Below are 17111 nucleotides of genomic sequence, written 5' to 3' on the forward strand. Positions count from 1 at the left end.
AAAGCTTCCGCTACCTCTCTTTCTTTTTGGCTTCGTAGCATAATTCGTTTAGCTTATGAGACTGCTGGACAGCAGCCCCCTGAAAGAATTACAGCTCATTCTACTAGAGCTGTGGCTTCCACTTGGGCCTTCAAGAATGAGGCCTCTGTTGAACAGATTTGCAAGGCTGCAACTTGGTCTTCGCTTCATACTTTTTCCAAATTTTACAAATTTGACACCTTTGCTTCATCGGAGGCTATTTTTGGGAGAAAGGTTCTTCAGGCAGTGGTTCCTTCTGTATAAAGAGTCTGCCTATCCCTCCCGTCATCCGTGTACTTTTGCTTTGGTATTGGTATCCCAGAAGTAATGATGACCCGTGGACTGATCACACTTAACAGAAGAAAACATAATTTATGCTTACCTGATAAATTCCTTTCTTCTGTAGTGTGATCAGTCCACGGCCCGCCCTGTTTTTAAGGCAGGTAAATATTTTTTAATTTATACTCCAGTCACCACTTCACCCTTGGCTTTTCCTTTCTCGTTGGTCCTTGGTCGAATGACTGGGAGTGACGTAGAGGGGAGGAGCTATATGCAGCTCTGCTGGGTGAATCCTCTTGCACTTCCTGTAGGGGAGCAGTTAATATCCCAGAAGTAATGATGACCCGTGGACTGATCACACTACAGAAGAAAGGAATTTATCAGGTAAGCATAAATTATGTTTTTTCACTGTTATTTCAAATTTTGTCAAAATTTGTTTCTCTTAAAGGCACAGTAACGTTTTTTATATTGCTTGTTAACTTGCTTTAAAGTGTTTTCCAAGCTTGCTAGTCTCATTGCTAGTCTGTACAAACATGTCTGAAACAGAGGATACTTGTTCATTATGTTTAAAAGCCATGGTGGAGCCCCATAGGAGAATGTTTACTAAATGTATTGATTTCACCTTAAACAGTAAAGATCAGTCTTTATCTATAAAAGAATTGTCACCAGAGGGGTCTGTCGAGGGGGAAGTTATGCGGACTAACTCTCCCCACGTGTCGGACCCTTCGCCTCCCGCTCAAGGGACGCACGCTAATATGGCGCCAAGTACATTAGGGACGCCCATAGCAATTACTTTGCAAGACATGGCTGCAATCATGAATAATACCCTGTCAGAGGTATTATCCAGATTGCCTGAATTGAGAGGCAAGCGCGATAGCTCTGGGGTTAGACGAGATACAGAGCGCGTAGATGCTGTAAGAGCCATGTCTGATACTGCGTCACAATATGCAGAACCTGAGGACGGAGAGCTTCAGTCTGTGAGTGACGTCTCTGAATTGGGGAGACCTGATTCAGAGATTTCTAATTTTAAATTTAAGCTTGAGAACCTCTGTGTATTGCTTGGGGAGGTATTAGCTGCTCTGAATGACTGTGACACAATTGCAGTGCCAGAGAAATTGTGTAGGCTGGATAAATACTATGCAGTGCCGGTGAGTACTGATGTTTTTCCAATACCTAAAAGGCTTACAGAAATTTTTAGTAAGGATTGGGATAGGCCCGGTGTGCCCTTTTCCCCACCTCCTATATTTAGAAAAATGTTTCCAATAGATGCCACTACACGGGACTTATGGCAGACAGTCACTAAGGTGGAGGGAGCAGTTTCTACTTTAGCAAAGCGTACCACTATCCCGGTTGAGGACAGTTGTGCTTTTTCAGATCCAATGGATAAAAAATTACCTTAAGAAAATGTTTATTCAACAAGGTTTTATTTTACAGCCCCTTGCATGCATTGCGCCTGTCACTGCTGCGGCGGCATTCTGGTTTGAGGCCCTGGAAGAGGCCATCAATACAGCTCCATTGACTGAAATTGTTGACAAGCTTAGAACTCTTAAGCTAGCTAACTCATTTGTTTCTGATACCATTGTTCATTTGACTAAACTAACGGCTAAGAATTCCGGATTCGCCATCCAGGCGCGTAGGGCGCTATGGCTCAAATCCTGGTCAGCTGATGTGACTTCAAAGTCTAAATTACTCAACATTCCTTTCAAGGGGCAGACCTTATTTGGGCCTGGTTTGAAATAAATTATTGCTGACATTACTGGAGGTAAGGGTCATACCCTTCCTCAGGACAGGGCCAAATCAAAGGCCAAACAGTCTAATTTTCGTGCCTTTCGAAATTTCAAGGCAGGTGCAGCATCAACTTCCTCTGCTTCAAAACAAGAGGGAACTTTTGCTCAATCCAAGCAGGCCTGGAAACCTAACCAGTCCTGGAACAAGGGCAAGCAGGCCAGAAAGCCTGCTGCTGCCTCTAAGACAGCATGAAGGAGCGGCCCCCTATCCGACAACGGATCTAGTAGGGGGCAGACTCTCTCTTCGCCCAGGCGTGGGCAAGAGATGTTCAGGATCCCTGAGCGTTGGAGATCATATCTCAGGGATATCTTCTGGACTTCAAAGCTTCTCCTCCACAAGGGAGATTTCACCTTTCAAGATTATCTGCAAACCAGATAAAGAAAGAGGCATTCCTAAGCTGCGTACAAGATCTCCTTGTAATGGGAGTGATCCATCCAGTTCCGCGGACGGAACAAGGACAGGGGTTTTATTCAAATCTGTTTGTGGTTCCCAAAAAAGAGGGAACCTTCAGACCAATTTTGGATTTAAAGATCCTAAACAAATTCCTCAGAGTTCCGTCATTCAAGATGGAAACTATTCGAACCATTTTACCCATGATCCAAGAGGGTCAGTACATGACCACAGTGGACTTAAAGGATGCCTACCTTCACATTCCGATTCACAAGAATCATCATCAGTTCCTGAGGTTTTCCTTTCTACACAGGCATTACCAATTTGTAGCACTTCCATTCGGGTTGGCTACAGCCCCAAGAATTTTTACAAAGGTTCTGGGCTCACTTCTGGCGATCCTAAGACCGCGAGGCTTAGCGGTGGCTCCTTACCTGGACGACATCCTGATACAGGCGTCAAGCTTTCAAATTGCCAAATCTCATACAGAGATAGTTCTGGCATTCCTGAGGTCGCATGGGTGGAAAGTGAACGAAGAAAAGAGTTCTCTATCTCCTCTCACAAGGGTTTCCTTCCTAGGGACTCAAATAGATTCTGTAGAAATTAAAATTTACCTGACGGAGTCCAGGTTATCAAAACTTCTAAATGCTTGCCGTGTTCTTCACTCCATTCCGCGCCCCACGGTGGCTCAGTGCATGGAAGTAATCGGCTTGATGGTAGCGGCGATGGACATAGTGCCATTCGCGCGCCTGCATCTCAGACCGCTGCAATTATGCATGCTCAGTCAGTGGAATGGGGATTACACAGATTTGTCCCCTCTACTAAATCTGGATCAGGAAACCGGAGATTCTCTTCTCTGGTGGTTATCTCGGGCCCATCTGTCCAAGGGTATGACCTTTCGCAGACCAGATTGGACAATTGTAACAACAGATGCTGCCTTCTAGGTTGCAGTGCAGTCTGGAACTCCCTGAAGGCTCAGGGTTCATGGACTCAGGAGGAGAAACTCCTCCCAATAAATATTCTGGAGTTAAGAGCAATATTCAATGCTCTTCTGGCTTGGCCTCAGCTAGCAACACTGAGGTTCATCAGATTTCAGTCGGACAACATCACGACTGTGGCTTACATCAACCATCAAGGGGGAACCAGGAGTTCCCTAGCGATGTCAGAAGTCTCCAAGATAATTCGCTGGGCAGAGACTCACTCTTGCCACCTGTCAGCGATCCATATCCCAGGTGTAGAGAACTGGGAGGCGAATTTTCTAAGTCGTCGAACTTTTCATCCGGGGGAATGGGAACTCCATCCGGAGGTGTTTGCTCAATTGGTTCTCCGTTGGGGCAAACCAGAATTGGATCTCATTGCGTCTCACCAGAACGCCAAGCTTCCTTGTTACGGATCCAGGTCCAGGGACCCAGAAGCGGCACTGATAGATGCTCTAGCAGCGCCTTGGTTCTTCAACCTGGCTTATGTGTTTCCACCGTTTCCTCTGCTCCCTCGTCTGATTGCCAAAATCAAACAGGAAAGAGCATCGGTGATATTGATAGCACCTGCGTGGCCACGCAGGACCTGGTATGCAGACCTAGTGGACATGTCATCCTTTCCACCATGGACTCTGCCTCTGAGACAAGACCTTCTAATACAAGGTCCTTTCAATCATCCGAATCTACTTTCTCTGAGACTGACTGCATGGAGATTGAACGCTTGATCCTATCAAACGCGTGGCTTCTCCGAGTCAGTAATTGATACCTTAATACAGGGACGAATGCCTGTCACCAGGAAAATTTACCACAAGATATGGCGTAAATATCTTCATTGGTGTGAATCCAATAATTACTCATGGAGTAGGGTTAGGATTCCTAGGATATTGTCCTTCCTCCAAGAGGGTTTGGACAAAGGATTATCAGCTAGTTCTTTAAAGGGACAGATTTCTGCTCTGTCTATTCTTTTACACAAGCGTCTGGCAGAAGTTCCAGACGTTCAGGCATTTTGTCAGGCTTTAGTTAGAATTAAACCTGTGTTTAAACCTGTTGCTCCTCCATGGAGCTTAAACTTGGTTCTTAAAGTTCTTCAAGGGGTTCCGTTTGAACCCCTTCATTCTATTGATATCAAACTTCTTTCATGGAAAGTTCTTTTTCTGATGGCTATTTCCTCGGCTCGAAGAGTCTCGGAGTTATCTGCCTTACATTGTGATTCTCCTTATCTGATCTTTCATTCAGATAAAGTTGTTCTGCATACAAAACCTGGGTTTTTACCTAAGGTGGTTTCTAACAAGAATATCAATCAAGAGATTGTTGTTCCATCATTATGTCCTAATCCTTCTTCAAAGAAGGAATGTCTTTTGCATAATCTAGACGTAGTCCGTGCCTTGAAGTTTTACTTACAGGCTACTAAAGATTTTCACCAAACATCTAACCTGTTTGTTGTTTACTCTGGACAGAGGAGAGGTCAGAAGGCCTCGGCAACCTCTCTTTCTTTTTGGCTTCGGAGTATAATCCGTTTAGCCTATGAGACTGCTGGACAGCAGCCTCCTGAAAGGATTACAGCTCATTCTACTAGAGCTGTGGCTTCCACCTGGGCCTTTAAAAATGAGGCCTCTGTTGAACAGATTTGCAAGGCTGCAACTTGGTCTTCGCTTCATACTTTTTCCAAATTTGATACTTTTGCTTCTTCGGAGGCTGTTTTTGGGAGAAAGGTTCTACAGGCAGTGGTTCCTTCCGTTTAAGTTCCTGCCTTGTCCCTCCCATCATCCGTGTACTTTAGCTTTGGTATTGGTATCCCACAAGTAATGGATGATCCGTGGACTGGATACACTTAACAAGAGAAAACATAATTTATGCTTACCTGATAAATTTATTTCTCTTGTAGTGTATCCAGTCCACGGCCCGCCCTGTCCTTTTCAGGCAGGTCTAAATTTTAATTAAACTACAGTCACCACTGCACCCTATGGTTTCTCCTTTCTCGGCTTGTTTCGGTCGAATGACTGGATATGGCAGTGAGGGGAGGAGCTATATAGCAGCTCTGCTGTGGGTGATCCTCTTGCAACTTCCTGTTGGGAAGGAGAATATCCCACAAGTAATGGATGATCCGTGGACTGGATACACTACAAGAGAAATAAATTTATCAGGTAAGCATAAATTATGTTTTTGCTTCAATATCTTGATATACTTTTGCTTAAAAGCATATCTAGATAGGCTTAGTAGCTGCTGAATGGTGGCTGCACATAGATGCCTCATGTGATTGGCCCACCCATGTGCATTGCTGTTTCATCAACAAATGATATCTAAACAATGAAGCAAATTAGATCGAAGTAAATTGTAATGTTGTTTTTAAATTGTATTCTCTATCTGAATCATGAAATAAAAAAATGGGTTTAGTGTCCCTTTATATCCAGCAAGTGTAGGCTTCTCCTTTGAAAGCTTTAAGCCTTAAGCTTCCGATTCAATTACTGTAGTCTTCTACCGTACTAATCCAGACTTCACTGATGTTTATTAATGATTAAGTAACAATTCATGTTTGGCAAGTGAATAGCTATTGGCAATATCTATTTTTACTTAACTAACCTAGTGAAAGAGAATGCTAGAGAGCTCATCTCTCTTATAAGCAGTTATAGATCATAACAGTTAGTATACCTAACTCTACACAAAACAGTTTGTTCAAACTGAGGTGCATAAGAGTGCCAAATATACAGAAAGCAGCAGATGTTGGCACACGATAATGCACTAACTGTCTTGTTCATTATCGATACATAATAGTGCATTTGAGATAGCTTATAACTGCCAAACATTCTGCTTACCGGCACGCATGTGTGTGCTAATACAGACACCTTTAACCTCCTGTGCAATTGAGCAAGCGAACAAGTATAACACCCATAATCCGTTTGGCAATTGAGCAAGCGAATCAACCGCATATATCTTTCTTTTTGAGTTACAAGTATAACAAATAAATATATGAATTTAAACTGTTGTAAAAAGGGACAATATTAACATTTATTATAATAAAGTATCTAGCCCTTCACTTAACTTAACGAGGAAGTTGTGTTTGTAACATTTAACATATCCAATGTGCTTTATTTACACAGAACACTGCACTGGAATAAACACATAATCAGCAATTACCAGCTGTCCTGCTTGTTTATAACAAAGTGGACACACCAACAACAGAGTTCTATTGAAAAGCCCCGGTTATATTAATGGGTTACACTTAGTGGCTAATATAAACACACAGTCGCTTGCCCGGTATTGCCGTTAAACTTTTTGATCAGCACTATAGAATCTCCGTTTTATATACTTACCACTCGATTTACTCTGACAATCGTTTAGGCAATATCTAGTATATCTTTATACTTGGTGGGGATTATACAGCGTACCAATGATAGTATGGACATATGGTGCACTTACGGATGTATAATTTTATGGGAACACTGACCATTTGTAATATTGCTACTTTGGATACCAAGTGTGGTGGTATTACTTCATCAGAATAGTTACAAAAGCTATTTATAATCAAGCAAGCTGTATATAGTCACATTCAACTAAAGGTGTAATTCGTGGGTCTATGACACACAGGTATTCATTTTAAACCAAGTTTACTAAAGCAAGTGACTTGAAGTTACCCAATCCAGATAAACAAACGGTCAAAGTATTCAACTCTTTACCTAAACCCAAGGATATAGTCATATTTGTAATAGTTACGACATTTAGTCTAACTTATGTGTATTTAACACTACGCTGGCGTGAGCATATGTTTATTAACTAACTGCTGTTTGCTTTGATACAATCAAATTTATACACCGATACCTGATTTCTGCTGAGAAGTACCTCATGTATTTATTGGGTACTCCTAATTGCTAGCACACTCATGGCAGTTTGCACGGCGCTGCTGCTAATTTAAAATTAACATATAAGGAATCTTTGCTCGATAAGCTTGCCATTGGGTTAATCTTGAATTTTAACAAAAGCTAACATATCGAATACCTATATACTCGGTGGAGATCATCCAGTGTATAACCAAAGTACACAGTACACGTTTCATCTTTGGTTACGATATTACACATATACACTGACAATTCACAATACTGCTGCTGCAGATAACAATTGTGATGGCATTATTTCATTTGTATAACCACAAAGTTTGTTTATAATTAAGAGAGTTACATTTAGTTACTTCTAACCAAGGGTATATGTCTTTGCTTGGAGATAGATTTGCAATTATCAGCAATTACTCTATTATAACAACCCAAACAAAGTCATCCAAACTAAATGTACAAATCGTTACCTTTTAATATTGTATCAGCAGTAGTGTAATTTAGTAGTGACCTATAGTGGTTACTATTATTATCAATGTTAATTCACATGCCCAGACATTCTGGATTAGATACCCCACAATATTGAACCATTATTGGCATACTTTAGCAGTGATTCACATCTGTTATCATTATCAGTGCAAATACATACATGACGATATTCTGAGGTAGATTCCTCAATTGCACCTGGGTAACACACTTATCAAACGTTAGTTGGGCATTATTCACCCTATATACAGTTCTGTATTACCTTTTAATTTCTCAATACTAGCGACTTTCAATCAGAGATACTCTGTGTCATAGACCTGCACAGACCAATTATTAATTATCAGTGTGAATATTTTCACCCACTGACTGTTAGTAGGTAAATCATTTGTAAGACAATCGAACACAAGAGTATCTGTAGGAGGTATCTCCGTTTAACCTGATATTGTCACACTAAGCCTAGCTGACTACAGTCGGTGCTTGAGTCTGTTTTTAAAGTTTTGATTTTTCCTATTTTAATTGTTGACCCCAATAAAAGTTATATTTTAACCTTAGTCAAGTTTGTGGCTCCCTATCCTCAATCCTTGGATCTCATTATTGATCTTATTATATCAATATTATTTATTGGTGACCTGGGAGTGCTTCCAAAGTGTATTCTTTCTTCTCTCAGTTCCAGTTCTCCTTTGAACGGTTTAAAGCGAGTGCTAAACTTCAATGCCATGTGAAATGTCATTCATAAACATTACTTCGAACATCTGATGGCTGCATTGCTGTTTATTTGTGGTTGCGCTGCTAGAGTCACCTTGCTCTAATGAATATCTGTTGCTATGAAGGAAATTGACCAACAAGACATTGCGAAAACTGTATATAATATATTCTTTCATATGATATATTTCATTTGTATCCTTTATTATGCAACATTTCACTATTAGGGCCATGTGGCTGTAAAGTCACCAACGCCTTTGAATCCAAAACACATCTGCTTGTTTCAGGATTAGTTCCCTATTCTCAACCCTCATAGACAATCATGTCCACATGGTCTGCAATTTGCCACTATACTTATCTTATACTGAAAAAAGATTGGCAAAAGAATCTGACAATGAAAAATATTTGCATGTTTACTTAGACATAAAGGCATAAGTTTAAATTCTTATTTAATAGACATTCTAAAATGTATAAAATCATTTCCCTCATAGGAGCAATATAAAAAGACAGTGTGTGCAGGAACATTTGCTGAAGGACATTGTATCTATGCATAAAATGAATTTGCTATAATGAAAAAACCTAAATAAGTAAACTAGCCTTAAGGTTACATTTTGAATAATATCTTGTATATTTCTGTATTGCTCCTGCCTAGCTGGGCAGTGATATTACTTAACATGATAGCAAGCTGCATGCCCAGCTGTTTTAAAGGGATATTTAAGTTTTTTTTTTTTTTTTTTATTATAATCTGTGCATCAGAAATTAATTGCTGCTTTCACAACATTTTAAAATAATTCAAACTAATTTTTGTTCGTAAAAGTTTTGCAGCCCACTTAAACACCCCTTACAAAACACCTCTCTTAAGGGGACAGTCTACTCCAGATTTTTTATTGTCTAAAAAGAAAAGATGGATAATCCCTTTATTACCCATTTCCCAGTTTTGCATAACCAACAGTTATATTAATATACTTTTTACCTCTGTAATTACCTTGTATCTAAGCCTCTGCAGACTGCCCCCTTATTTCAGTTATTTTGACAGACTTGCATTCAGTGCCCTCTCATAAGTAACTCCACGGGCATGAGCCCAATGTTATCTATATGGCACACATGAGCTAACACCCTCTGGCTGTGAAAAAATGTCAAATGCATTTGAGATAAGATGCAACCTTCAATGGCAAAATTAGCATATGAGCCTACCTAGGTTTAGCTTTCAACAAACAATACCAAGAGAACAAAGCAAACTCAAAGTAAATTGGTAAGTTGTTTAAAATTGCATGCCCTATCTGAACCATGAGTTTTTAATTCTGACTAGGCTGTCCCTTATCGAATTGCCTGTGGCTAATTAGAGTCAGAGATAAAGGAACTTTATCCTACTCTCCTCCTCTCTTGTTACCTCCTCACATTCTCGTTTACAGGACTTCTCCAGACTGGCTCCCATCTTGTGGAACTCTCTGCCTCACTCTACAAGTCTCTCCCCTAGTTTTAAAAGCTTCAAGCGCTCCCTAAAGACTCTACTGTTCAGGGATACATACAACCTACACTAACCTTTCCTAATACCGGTTCCTCTCCTCCATTGCTATCCCCTGAACCCCCTTAGCATGTAAGCCTAAGAGCCCAGCTGTTTGTAGATCACCTTCTTAAAGAGCTGACTGCAACAGTGCGACTCTTGGCAGGGCCCTCTACCTGTTTGATCCCTATAAATGTTTTCTTGTATACCGCCTATGTTTAAATAGCTGCAGAATCTGTTGGCTCTCTACAAATAACCGATAATAATAACTTTGGCACATTTTTACCAATTGCTGTGCAGCATGTAGAGGTGTCAGGTTTTACAGTCCACAAAATGCATTTCAATCTCTCTGAGGGGAGTGGGGAAAACTACAATTTGCACAGTTCAATCATGGGAAAGGCAGTAAAATTAATAATGAAAGTACATCACAAAATATTCTCACTTTGTGTAATTAGACATGTTATGGGGGATTCTGTTTTGCGTTTACTGTCCCTTCCTCTTATAATTGTGCACAAGTGGATCCAATGATGCCTTATGTGTGTTTCTCATGTTATAGTGTGCACCTGTCTAATTTGCATAAATGCTTTGATTGGCTCAGATTGCAAAAGAAAATTTACATATATATATATATATATATATATATATATATACACATACATACACAAACAAGTATGCATTCTTCAAAACGGACTGGAAATATTCTCAATAAAATACAATTTTTAAATGCACCATTTACCTCAATCAGTGTTAAAAATATCTATATCAACAGTATCCCTTTAAATTATTTCTCCAATGTTTAAAGTGAGTGCCAATCTTCAATGAAATATAAAATGTCATTCATAAACATTACTTCGAAGATCTGATGGCTGCATTGCTGTTCTTTTCTGGCTGCTAGAGTCACCTTTCTCAAATAAATATTTGTTGCTATAGAGGAAAATAAGCATTTATCACAAGACAAAACTGTCTGTTTTTGGTGCATTTAAAAAAAAAAACTACTAAAAAAAATAATCAAAAAATAAATTTTGAAATGTCCTTTTTTATCATTGTAAATAAAAAATGGGTACAGTGTTTCTTTATGTAAAAAAAAAAAAAAAAGTCCTTTATTGGTTTGTTCTAAGCTTATTACAAAATCAGTGAATAAAGGGGAAGTAATTTCCAGGTTTTATTGTGGGGAAAATTCCCTCACTTGTGAATGAAGAGCCCTTGTTCAAATATGCCAGCCATTATTGGCATACGTTTATGTTTTATAAATATGGGACCCAACTAATATTTCGCGCACCACATCCTGGAGCAGATCTTAACCCCTTAAGGACCAGCGACGTACCCTGTATGTCACTGGCCATTTTTTCGGACTTGATTGTTTTATAGCGCGGTCTTACCACCAGCGTTGAGACTGCTCTATTCCACAAAGCCTACTGGAGGGAGTGCATTAATAGCGTGTTCTTGTTAGACTTGTGCTATTATGTCCTGAAAAAAACCTTAACGACCAGTGACATACAGGGTACATTGTGGTCATTAAGGGGTTAATGGACCACTAAAATACAGTAAAATTGCATAATTAACAAGTACATAATAAAAAGACAATGCAATAACACTTACTTTGAAATTTAAATAAGCAGTAGATTTTTTTTTCTCTGGCAATTTTATTTTTTCTCCCATTTTCTGCCCCCCCGTATCATGTAACAGACATCAGCCAATCACAGACTAGTATACATATACCCCGTGAGCTTGTGCCTCAGAAAATGTGAATATAAAAAATAATGAGCAAAATTTGATAATGTAAGTAAATTGGAAACTGTCTTAAAAGGACAGTAAACACCAAAAAAGTTAGGTGGAGAAGTGGGTAGGAAAGCAGCCGAGTCGCATGAAGGTAGGAGAAGGGCTTGCTAAATCGAGCATTATGTATGCAACAAAACTCGTATTAAAGGGTCAGTAAAGTCAAAATTAAACTTTCATGATTTAGATAGAGCATGTCTTTAGTACTGTATGGCAGCAGTGTTTTGCAACATTGTATAACAACACTACAAATAAAGTTGCAAAACACTGCTTCCATATCATACTAAAGACACGTGCACACTCCTGAGCTCTTATGAGCCTACCTAGTTTTACTCTTCAATAAAAGATACCAAGAAAACAAATCAAATTTGATATAAGAAGTAAATTGGAAACTTGTTTAAAATTGCATGCTCTATCTAAATCACGAAAGTGTAATTTTGACTTTACTGTCCCTTTAACAGCAAAACATGCTAATCGGTATTGAAGAGGCATAGCCATCAGCCTAATAAAGATGATTGGTGGAGAGGGATACACCTTTGAAAGCCTGACAGGAAAACATTAGTTTATTTTGGATCTCAACACGGGTTTTTTAAAATACAGAAAACAGTGTAATACCTTTTGAAATGCTGTCCTTTTGTTTAAAAAACAAAATCAACTATGTTTCCTTTAAACATGGTAATGAAAAGGGATAAACAGAACTGCTGTTTATGCAGTGCCAGATTGAGTTGCATATTAGCTGTCACCATCCGTGAAGCCTCATACTGATATATGATGTGCAGCTGTACGTTGTAGATTAACTTGCACAAAACTAGTTTCTTCTGTTATGTGTGATCAGTCCACGGGTCATCATTACTTCTGGGATATAACTCCTCCCCAACAGGAAATGCAAGAGGATTCACCCAGCAGAGCTGCATATAGCTCCTCCCCTCTACGTCACTCCCAGTCATTCTCTTGCACCCAACGACTAGATAGGATGTGTGAGAGGACTATGGTGATTATACTTAGTTTTTATAACTTCAATCAAAAGTTTGTTATTTTACAATAGCACCGGAGCGTGTTATTGCCTCTCTGGCAGAGTTTGAAGAAGAATCTACCAGAGTTTTTTATTATGATTTTAACCGGAGTAGTTAAGATCATATTGCTGTTTCTCGGCCATCTGAGGGAGGTAAAAGCTTCAGATCAGGGGACAGCGGGCAGATGAATCTGCATTGAGGTATGTAGCAGTTTTTATTTTCTGAATGGAATTGATGAGAAAATCCTGCCATACCGTTATAATAACATGTATGTATACTCTACACTTCAGTATTCTGGGGATGGTACTTCACTGGAATTACTCTGTAAAAAGTACATTAAACCTTTTAATAGGTATTTATTATGTTAAACGTTTTTGCTGGAATGTAGAATCGTTTGCATTTTCTGAGGTACTGAGTGAATAAATGTTTGGGCATTATTTTTCCACTTGGCAGCTGCTTGTTTTAATTGTGACAGTTTCGTTTCTCTCTCACTGCTGTGTGTGAGGGGGAGGGGCCGTTTTTGGGGAGTGATCCATCCGGTTCCGCGGTCGGAACAAGGACAAGGGTTTTACTCAAACCTGTTTGTGGTTCCCAAAAAAGAGGGAACTTTCAGGCCAATCTTGGATTTAAAGATCCTAAACAAATTCCTAAGAGTTCCATCGTTCAAAATGGAAACTATTCGGACAATCTTACCCATGATCCAAAAGGGTCAGTACATGACCACAGTGGATTTAAAGGATGCTTACCTTCACATACCGATTCACAAAGATCATTACCGGTATCTAAGGTTTGCCTTCTTAGACAGGCATTACCAGTTTGTAGCTCTTCCATTCGGATTGGCTACGGCTCCAAGAATCTTCACAAAGGTTCTGGGTGCTCTTCTGGCGGTACTAAGACCGCAAGGAATTTCGGTAGCTCCGTACCTAGACGACATTCTGATACAAGCTTCAAGCTTTCAAACTGCCAAGTCTCATACAGAGTTAGTTCTGGCATTTCTAAGGTCGCATGGATGGAAAGTGAACGAAAAGAAGAGTTCTCTCTTTCCTCTCACAAGAGTTCCATTCTTGGGGACTCTTATAGATTCTGTAGAAATGAAGATTTATCTGACAGAAGACAGATTAACAAAGCTTCTAAATGCATGCCGTGTCCTTCATTCCATTCAACTCCCGTCAGTAGCTCAATGCATGGAGGTGATCGGCTTAATGGTAGCAGCAATGGACATAGTACCCTTTGCACGTCTACATCTCAGACCGCTGCAATTGTGCATGCTGAGTCAGTGGAATGGGGATTACTCAGACTTGTCCCCTACTCTGAATCTGGATCAAGAGTCCAGAAACTCTCTTCTATGGTGGCTTTCTCGGCCACATCTGTCCAGGGGGATGCCATTCAGCAGGCCGGACTGGACAATTGTAACAACAGACGCCAGCCTACTAGGTTGGGGCGCTGTCTGGAATTCTCTGAAGGCTCAGGGACAATGGAATCAGGAGGAAAGTCTCCTACCAATAAACATTCTGGAATTGAGAGCAGTTCTCAATGCCCTTCTGGCTTCAGGTTTCAGTCGGACAACATCACGACTGTAGCTTACATCAACCATCAAGGAGGGACAAGAAGCTCCCTAGCAATGATGGAAGTATCAAAGATAATTCGCTGGGCAGAGTCTCACTCTTGCCACCTGTCAGCAATCCACATCCCGGGAGTGGAGAACTGGGAGGCGGATTTCTTGAGTCGCCAGACTTTTCATCCGGGGGAGTGGGAACTTCATCCGGAGGTCTTTGCCCAAATACTTCGACGTTGGGGCAAACCAGAGATAGATCTCATGGCGTCTCGCCAGAACGCCAAACTTCCTCGCTACGGGTCCAGATCCAGGGATCCGGGAGCGGTTCTGATAGATGCTTTGACAGCACCTTGGAACTTCGGGATGGCTTATGTGTTTCCACCCTTCCCGCTGCTTCCTCGATTGATTGCCAAGATCAAACAGGAGAGAGCATCAGTGATTCTAATAGCGCCTGCGTGGCCACGCAGGACTTGGTATGCAGATCTAGTGGACATGTCATCCTGTCCGCCTTGGTCTCTACCTCTAAGACAGGACCTTCTGATACAGGGTCCATTCAAACATCAAAATCTAACTTCTCTGAAGCTGACTGCTTGGAAATTGAACGCTTGATTTTATCAAAACGTGGTTTTTCTGAGTCGGTTATTGATACCCTGATACAGGCTAGGAAGCCTGTTACCAGAAGGATTTACCATAAGATATGGCGTAAATACCTATACTGGTGCGAATCCAAAGGTTACTCCTGGAGTAAGGTTAGGATTCCTAGGATATTGTCCTTTCTACAAGAAGGTTTAGAAAAGGGTTTATCGGCTAGTTCATTAAAGAGACAGATCTCAGCTCTGTCCATCTTGTTGCACAGGCGTCTGTCAGAAAATCCAGACGTCCAGGCCTTTTGTCAGGCTTTAGCTAGAATCAAGCCTGTGTTTAAAACTGTTGCTCCGCCATGGAGTTTAAACCTTGTTCTTAACGTTCTACAAGGAGTTCCGTTTGAACCCCTTCATTCCATTGATATAAAGTTGTTATCTTGGAAAGTGTTATTTTTAATGGCTATTTCTTCGGCTCGGAGAGTCTCTGAGTTATCAGCTTTACATTGTGATTCTCCTTATTTGATTTTTCATTCAGATAAGGTAGTTCTGCGTACTAAACCTGGGTTCTTACCTAAGGTAGTCACTAACAGGAACATCAATCAAGAGATCGTGGTTCCTTCTCTGTGCCCGAATCCTTCTTCAAAGAAGGAACGTCTTCTACACAATCTGGATGTAGTTCGTGCCCTCAAGTTCTACTTGCAGGCAACTAAGGATTTTCGACAAACGTCTTCCCTGTTTGTCGTGTACTCTGGTCAGAGGAGAGGTCATAAGGCTTCGGCTACCTCTCTCTCCTTCTGGCTTCGTAGCATAATTCGTTTAGCCTATGAGACTGCTGGACAGCAGCCTCCTGAAAGAATTACAGCTCATTCTACTAGAGCTGTGGCTTCCACTTGGGCCTTTAAGAATGAGGCCTCTGTTGAACAGATTTGCAAGGCTGCAACTTGGTCTTCGCTTCATACTTTTTCCAAATTTTACAAATTTGACACTTTTGCTTCTTCGGAGGCTATTTTTGGGAGAAAGGTTCTTCAGGCAGTGGTTCCTTCTGTATAATGAGCCTGCCTATCCCTCCCGTCATCCGTGTACTTTTGCTTTGGTATTGGTATCCCAGAAGTAATGATGACCCGTGGACTGATCACACATAACAGAAGAAAACATAATTTATGCTTACCTGATAAATTCCTTTCTTCTGTTGTGTGATCAGTCCACGGCCCGCCCTGTTTTTTAAGGCAGGTAGATATTTTTTAAATTATACTCCAGTCACCACTTCACCCTTGGTTTCTCCTTTCTCGTTGATTCTTGGTCGAATGACTGGGAGTGACGTAGAGGGGAGGAGCTATATGCAGCTCTGCTGGGTGAATCCTCTTGCATTTCCTGTTGGGGAGGAGTTATATCCCAGAAGTAATGATGACCCGTGGACTGATCACACAACAGAAGAAAGGAATTTATCAGGTAAGCATAAATTATGTTTTTTTTAATAAATCATTTTCATTTTTGTAGCTTATAGGTAGAACATATCATTTTCAAGGCTGCATATAAATCTGTTTTATTGTGAATTTACTTTGTTTGAAAACATTTTAGAGTTGTCCTTGTTGGTTGCAAAAAAGCTGTATGCTCTTAGTATTGTAACTCGTATTACATTTGTTAAACACACAAACACTCCTCAATACACCTATGCATTTCATCTGAACAAACACCCGTGCTGTATATTTAACATAAATCACAATAAAGCATATAAATAAACAGGTGCAGCTGACACGTTTAACTCTGTTAACCAGATTCCCAGGTAATACTCTAATTTGTGGTAGTTAATTACCGTATATAGGAGTTGATCTGTCACCGATTTCCTGCCAAAATAGCTTTTTGCTTTCCTGCCGAATTGGACAGCATTTTTTATTGAGTGATCACAATTCAAAATCAATCAGTGCATTGAAAGCCTGCAGCCGCAAATGTGTTTTCACTAGAAAAGTTCAACGGAAACTGACATATATATAATAGCGCTTTCAAACGTCTTAAAGTGACATTGTACTCATATGCTAAATCACTTGAAACGGATGCAGTATAACTGTAAAAATCTGACAAGAAAATATCACCTAAGCATCTCTATGTAAAAATTTAAGATATTTTACTTTAAAATGTCTTCAGCTCACCAGAGTAAGTTCTGTGTAAACAGTTATTCTGTTAGCATCAGCAATGCTAAATAGGAAAATAACATGACTGT

General features: G+C 40.2%; 1 protein-coding gene across 2 annotated transcripts in view; it reads left to right on the forward strand.

The window, feature by feature from the left end:
• The window catches only part of MRE11 (MRE11 homolog, double strand break repair nuclease), a 1042570-nt gene that overhangs the window by 392438 nt on the left and 633021 nt on the right, over nucleotides 1-17111 (forward strand). The window lies entirely within an intron of this gene.

This window comes from Bombina bombina, chromosome 3, assembly GCF_027579735.1.
Source record: "Bombina bombina isolate aBomBom1 chromosome 3, aBomBom1.pri, whole genome shotgun sequence".
In the NCBI taxonomy this organism is placed as follows: Eukaryota; Metazoa; Chordata; class Amphibia; order Anura; family Bombinatoridae; genus Bombina; species Bombina bombina.